This window comes from Amphibalanus amphitrite, unplaced genomic scaffold (assembly GCF_019059575.1).
Source record: "Amphibalanus amphitrite isolate SeventyFive unplaced genomic scaffold, NRLGWU_Aamphi_draft 000299F_arrow, whole genome shotgun sequence".
NCBI classification, from domain to species: Eukaryota; Metazoa; Arthropoda; class Thecostraca; order Balanomorpha; family Balanidae; genus Amphibalanus; species Amphibalanus amphitrite.
Window position 1 is genome coordinate 285,346 of NW_024881794.1, and position 7,730 is coordinate 293,075.

A 7,730-nucleotide genomic window follows, 5' to 3' on the forward strand; every position below is an offset into this window, starting at 1 on the left:
ATTATTCTGTGTCTAGAACGGCCGCTGACTTGTTGGACAAGATCTCCAATCTTAATTCGCTAGATAGGAATAAAATACTCGGTATGTGATACATATAGTTATACCCCTCGATTTGCCCTCGCGCTAAGTCTATTCTAATCATCACTGCCGCTTTTTTATCCGAGATGCTGTCGCCGCTAAACGGGTTGTTTTGTTTGCTTGCTTGCGCTGAATGGCCATTACAGATTATTGAAGGATTATGATAAAATAGGAATGAGGCAAGGGAGGATATGCACTGCAGGTGTTTGCATTTAGATCACAAAGGCATCATTTCAGGCATCGTGCAGAGTCATTATCTTCCCCTCCTCTGCACAGCGGCATCTCTGCGCCCCACACACTGCGTCCTCACTCCACGGCCGGCCGCCGCCAACTGACCCACTCGCCGGGCGCCGCGACCTGACCCGTGTCGCTGCCGCGGCCTGCGCAATAGAGTCGGGGCTGGAATCCGGGGGTTCGGCCGGCCGGCCGCCTCTGGAGCGGGGGACTTTTTTAGTAGACCTACTGTACCTATCATACGCATTGATAAGGTATTGATTATAATTACAGTCTCCCACGCAATAATCTCTCATCCTCAGTAGGGATGTGGCTACACTTTGGCAGTGCGAAGTGTGTAACCCACTAACTTACGCGGGACCAGCTACGCGATAGGCATGCCTGACTCGGCAGTCGTGTTTCTGCTTATGGAGTCGGAGCCGACATCTGTCGTTGGCGAGTCGATTAATCGGTCTAGCGCGTGACACCAGAATGATGCTGACTGCTAGCTGACCCAGTACATATGTTACGGCGCGGGGGCCAGCGACTGGGTCCGGAGAGAAGCACTGGGTGTGTTAGTGTGTTCACTGTGTTGACTGGTGCTGGTCAAAGTCAGACACCGGGCAGTGGCCAGCTGGCAGCTCCCAGGATATGTTGTAGTTTCCTATGGACAGCTCAGGTGGCCGCGCTGGCGAGACTGGCGAACCGTACCCAGTGACCCTACCGTCGACTAGCGACTAATGATTACGTGATACTGATGATGCCAGCACTGATCACGCGTGCCGACCGGCACCGCCCACCGCCGACCTGCTGAGTGCTGACTGCTGACCACCAGCAGGCAGCAGGCTGCGGTGTACTGTGCGCGGAACATCGCTCCCTGATGTCTGCAGAACACAGGCCCACCATGAGCCATGTCGACCGAACGCTGATCGCCGCCGAGTACCGCCAACTGAACACAAGTGTGACCTGACGGACTCTACAGATTGACCCCGATCGGCCACCGCACGGCGAGCCCACTGCCCAGTGCTCACTGTAACACCGCTACTGGCGACTATTGACTTTTGAACACTGCAACTGTCGCCACTGAGACTGATCTATCGTAATCTAGGTCTCTGCGCTCTAGCCACTGCATTGGTACTGACACTAGCGGCATACCTCCTAACCGACCTAACCGACCAGTGTTCAAATCACTGCTCATTCAATAATTGTTTTGACCATTTTGAATCACTATTTTTTACTCAATAGCCTGATGTGTAGGTCGTGGACCACGTAGGCCATAAATCACTTGCAGCCTGCTCGACATTTACTACCGCTAGGCATCCACCACCCATAACCACTCGGATAATTAATCAGCTGATACTAATAAATGATTAATTACTTCACATGCCCATGTTGGTAGCTCAATGGATCAGACTGGGAAACGAAGCCACCCAGCATAGTAATAAACTTTTCCCGGTAAACAGCTGGCACAACTCCAAGAAGTGAGCAGCACATAAGTCTTATCGTGAATCTCAAACAATAACAGCAGTAAGAACATCGCTGCGATCTGGAAAAACAAACAAGCCAGCCATCGTAACGCTGACGATGTCTCCTCTCTCTCGTATCTAGTCAGCACTATTCCATTTTTCATCCAGAAATAATACGATTTTCATTAGTCGCGACTGAAAGTCAAGGTCAGAGGCGGCGGATGACAAGTCATTTGTTACTCAAAGCCGAACGGAGTTCCAGCTAAATTGATAGCCGGACAGAATAACAACACGGGAGATGCATGGTTTCCTAGCGACCAGCCGCTGGAAACGACACGAGTTTTCCATAAAGCCGGATCGACTTTACGCCGGTGGGCTGTCTCCCTTCAGCCAGCAACATTTCTCACATATTTCAGCCAGACCCTACGATCGCTCAAGATCGAAGGATGACGTCATTGCGATAAACACCACTGCAGCTATGCAGACGAGGGTGGCACCGGAGTTGGGTCACGAGTCAGAGATCTCCTAGCGCGATGCTGCGAATATGCCAATAGAACTACAGGTGAGTCCCGCCACGAATCAACCAGGCTCGGGAATACAAGTGCACACTGCATCAAGTTCGTTTACGCATTTCGTTTGACTGGCTCGCCAATCACCTGCTCAATTTTCGAGATATCTGAATTGAACGGACGCCAGGACGAACCAAGTTAATGATACAGATGCGTTCCACCCCGTCCCGATCTGAGTTGAGCGGTGGACGAAGCGCCGGGCGGCGGGATTGGTGGCTGGGGCGGCACGCGCGGCCGGGATGGGTTCAGACGGACGGGCCATTTCATCAGAGCCGACAGGACACGACACGGCGTGGGTCGGCCAAGCGGAGCGGAGAGACAGCCGATGGTGACACAAACACGACACAGCGGCCACAACAGCGCGGTTCAAACGACAGCAGCCCCGGCTGAAGAACAGCATTAGCGGCATCATTTTAGGAGCATTCGTCCGTGGTTTTGTTGAGCTGAAGAACATACCTAAGGTGGGGCCGTTTGCAATTAAGCTGGCAGACTACAAAGGAAATCCATAAAGAGGGACGCAACATTGCGTGTCTGGTGTCGCTCGGATTAACAAAGGGCAGCAAAGACGGGACTGTGACGAAGCCGGTACCACGTGGCAGCCTGCACGCGCGCCCGTCCTCCCCACGTCGGAGTCGGACACGCCAATGCCCGTACGCCAATTAATCAATGTGCAGCATTGCAGTGTCTCCGACCGCACGTGTTTGTGCACGGGGAGTGGCGTGCTGCGAGTGAGACCGCCGTCCACCACCAATCCCGATCTGCTCTGTCGGCAGGTAACGGGTGAAGAGTAATGGCAGGGTTGATGTCGGATGCCGCGACTGCCACGTGCCGCCGATTTCCCTGCCTTCCTCTAATTGACGTCAGGTATTCGTCGTGACATCCCCGAGCATCTGGGAGCACCGTCCCGCGGCGTGCCAGAGAGACGACTACCTGGCCGACCGGCGACCCATACCGCCTGAGACCCGTCACCGCGACAGGGTCGGCGCAGACGTTCGTTACATGACACTGATGACAGTATGAACTGGGAATCAAATTAAATTAAGAATCGAGCAGAGACGAGCAACCGAGTTAGCTGTCGAGCGATTGCTAGCTCTGTTGGTTGGCGTCTGAGATAAGGACCCACTGAAACGCAGAGTGGTCACAAGTGAAAGAAATACCGACGACACACATCCAAAAACACCTACGATCTAGCGTGTGGCTCTGGCTGCACGCACACAGTCACCCGTCTCTTCTCTTTCGAAAGCGCTGACGCGCAGAGTGCAAATGAATGGAATGGATGCATTGGCACCTCACCACCTCACCACTCAATGTCAATGGAGCACCCAAAACATCAGATTTGTAGGTAAACACGAAAAAGGAGCGGATAATTCAAAGCAAGAAAAAGAACCAAATCGTTCTCACAGAGAACCAGCTATCGCTGCTGCACTGAACTGCCCCAATCTTATCAAGCTGCCGTATCTGCTCCGAACTGTCGCAGCCAGCCCAAGCTGTCGCAGCTACCTGGCTGTCGCAAGCTGTAACTGCTCCGAGCTGTCCCAGCCGAGCCGAGCTGTCGCGGAGGACCGGTTTCTGCCAAACCCACGGCCGTCGCTCCGCGGGCCGGCCCGGTCGGTCGACCTCGGTCGGGGGCTGCTCGGCCCGGTAAGGTCCGTCCGACCGCGCCCCCAGCAGTAACCGCCGCCCACGAAACTCCAAATCGAGCTCACAGACCACGAAAGTACAGCTTAGATCACGGAGCTACCGTTCAAGTCACGGAACTGTGGCTAGATCACGGAGCTACGACTAAAGTCACGCAACCGAAGCTCAGATCACGGAACTGTAGCTCAGTTTGAGGCGTTCGGAGCTCATCTAACGGCAGACAGGGGAATGCCCGGCATCACGGACAGAGCGGGTCGACTTGAATGCTACTGTCTGCATCCGTGTGCTAATATGCATTCACGCCAGGCCAGACAATTAAAACCAGTGAATATGTGATGAAAAAAATTACTGATTTCTCATGGGCGTTTAAAAAAGTAGAAGCTTATCACCTGTTTGATGAATACCTACCTGATTATAATTTGAGCAGTCATTAGCTCCTGTCTGGAACATCCGCCGCGACGATCGGTGGGGCTCGGCTCGGGCGGTCCATCCCAGCTCAGCTAGCTCGATTCGAGCTGCCCCGGTCCGACGCGACGCGGCTCGGCTGGGACAGGACAGCGGCCAGTGGAGGGTGCGTCGGCACCTACCAAGGCCGCCAGTCGCAGCCGATGCCAATCTGCTCCCGATGACGTCCTCCCCAAATGGTCTTCCACATTCCGCTCACGGCGCCGGGAAGATTTGACGCAAAATGTGTGGACCCTATCACCAACACCACACCACAGCCGTGGTATCATATCACCACAGCCGAAAACTCCAATCAAAACAGAAGCATTCACCTGTCAGGCCATCGCCGTGGAAAGAAAACAGTGCCGTCCACGCCGCTCGAACGTGGCGTTGCGCAGAAAGGACATTAAAAATCGCCGAGAGAACACTGTCCGACCTGGGCTGACAGATTTCGAATGCACCTTTTCGATCAATTACTTGGTCGTCGGGGCTATGTGTGGGCCTGTGGGGTAATGATTGACCAACTCCATGTCAATTTCTAGAGCATTGCATTTCCCTTCCCGCATTTAGCTTCCCGCCTCATTTCAACAAGAAGCCGTAATCGCCACGCCATAATATGTGGAAGGCTTTTGGTGTCAATACATACATACATACATAAATACATACATACATACAAAATCTGCACTTTTAATGTCAGACTTTCAGACGACCAGTCAAATCACAATCAAACATCACACGACACATGACACAAATGAAACTTTTTGTTCGCACTGGTGAGTGGTGAAAGGTAGCTTGCGAGATCGGCCCGTGGGTGATGCGTAACAAACTAACCCGACGTGACCTTTGGCGAAAGCCGAAATATTCACACCTATTGAGCAGCATCTATTCCTCCCAGGCCCCAAGTCAAGAGTCAAGTCTGTGGCCTTCACAAAAGGAAAAGAAGTGTTTTGTTCATGTGCAGTTTGTCATCTGGATCTGGATATGAACTATGAACATTATCCTCGACCTAGCTTTTTAGCTCGTCAGATTCAGCAAGGCCGTAAGATTCAGTAGATAAGAATGCTGAATGCGAATGATCCGCCACGTCTCAGCGTCTCAGTCTCAGTTGAGTCAAATTGAAATGCCGTATAAGTAATTAGTTGACTAGTTGAGTCTTTGAGCACTCGCAATGCGCTTATTTATATGTTACTCACTAGTTACATCAGGTCATGTGCTCAAATTATCATTCAAATAATACTGAGACACTTAAACATTTACTTACCTTCCGGGCCAGCTCCCGTGTTCCAGTTCAAGTTCCAAAGGACGGCCTTGCAAAGGACTACGACAGGTTGGTTCTTTTATGTACGTCCTTGTCTTGCTTCGCATACACCAAATCAAAAATAAAATTTCATTATCATTATATACATTATACAGTCATGCCCCCACGGGTCCACCGTTTCACGATCCACATGTTTTCGATAAATTCACTGATAAATTACTCTTCCTGCTGAGCCACTTTACCAAACAACTGCTCAGCTGATTGTGGTGTAGTGAATGCAGCGCAGAAAGCGACACCTATTGAACAGGTATGGAACTAAAGATATCTAAGGATGTCCCTATAGGCGCTCACTCCAATGACTCCATTCAACTCCATCGATTGATTGATTGTACAGCCCACCGCTAAAGTAATGTAGGGTTTTACCAATCTCAACGGTTGGCTTTGAGTCTTTGACTGGCGATTGTTTAATGCGGAGTGATCGAAAAGAAGATGTCAATAGCTAAAGTTGCAGCTGCAAGGGTGACGATACATATAAGCTACATTCAAAGTTTCATTGTAGTCGGGTTAACCCTCGCATGTGTGCGGCGTTTGCCAGCTTCTAATGTGTAGGGGGGGGGGGGTCGGTTGGACCCCCCTTGCCGTTTGGCCCCTGATCGAGCTAGAGCTTCGCGGAAAAAACGAGCGTGTTGCCCGTGACGAGAGGAAGCCGATGATACCCAATTTAAGGTCCTAGGTCATTGGTTGACCTTCCAGGTCAGGTCAATGACCCAAAATCGGGAAAATCGGGACCTATTAGAAAGTCGTAAAGTGTGGCTGCTAAGGGGTTTTTCGGGGTGCTGATCACGAATATCGTGTTAGTTTTGATCACAGATGATGTCTTTAAGCATTTAGACCAGGTCGGGTCAGGTCAGGTCAGGTCAACCAGTAGGTGTCGTGACGGGCATTCGTAGTACGTGTCAACCGCCTCTGACAGCTTCGTAATATGTTACGAAGGCACCAAAACTACTTCGTAAATGTTTAAATGGTTGCTAAATTCGACTTCAGCTCCAAAAACTAGCCTAGAAACATGTACAACTCGAAAAAGTGAACCGAGGTCACCCGAGGTCACCAAAGGTCAATGACCTGACCTGACCTTCAGGTGACCTTGACACCCACCCTAATGCATGGGAGCAACATCAAATCACATGTTTGAACGTTTGAAACCACGAAAAGCTTGCAAACGCGCGGCAAATGCGAGCCGACATACGCGGAATCGCGATTCCGGCCAAACATGGTCTCGGAAAAGAGGTCACACGTCAAAGGTCATTTGGGTCAGGGTCATGAAATTTTCAGCGTAGGTGTGAAATTGATCAATGTGAGGGTACTGAAAATTTCGTCGCAATCGGCCGCTTTTTACGCGAGTTATTCGCGAAAAACCATGGGGGGGGTCCATCCGACCCCCCCCTACACACGCGAGGGTTAATCGTTCCTAAGCTTCAGAAGCAAAACATACCCAATACCCATTACCCATGACTGAAACCCCCACATTACTTCTGCTGTGGACTGTACCATGCCTATTGCCTATATAATATACGGTCTTTGTTTCAAGAATGTACGGATACATGAAATCTCTGGTCGGGTACCTCACGACTCCCTGAAGTCACGGGTGGGTCCCAGGGGCGGCGGATTCGGGGGGCAGGGGGGGCAGCTGCCCCCCTGGCAAACTCGTGGGGGGGCAAACATATCTTTTTGCCCCCCCATAATTTGCGACAAAGCTTAGACAAGAAACCATATACCTGATTATTCCGTTCGATCATCTGAAGATATAACCAGATGCCCATATACTTTATCATACGTTGCCTTTCTTAAATGGCAAGCGTTTACGTTCAATTGAAGTTTTCCTCTCTTCAACCTAGTTTTGGAGGCATTATAAGCGTCAACGTGACGCAGCGGCAACCCAGGCCTTCAGTGACCGTTTACAGGGGCGACGGATACGGGGTGGCAGAGGAGGCATCGTTCCCTAAGAAACTTTTGGAGGAGGGGCAAACGTATATTCTTGCCCCTCCATAATTTGTGCCCTAAACA

The 7,730-nt window shown here is 51.1% G+C and overlaps 1 protein-coding gene across 2 annotated transcripts in view; it reads right to left on the reverse strand.

The window, feature by feature from the left end:
• Nucleotides 1-5,945, reverse strand: part of LOC122387822 (dnaJ homolog subfamily B member 6-like) — a 56,343-nt gene extending 50,398 nt beyond the window's left edge. Inside the window, exon 1 of one of the 2 annotated variants that reach the window (XM_043378357.1) lies at nt 5,670-5,945. The gene's annotated coding sequence lies outside the window, so the exon portion shown is untranslated. The remainder of the gene's footprint in view (nt 1-5,669) is intronic. The other variant, XM_043378345.1, reaches the window with a different exon arrangement.
• Nucleotides 5,946-7,730: the final 1,785 nt, after the last annotated feature.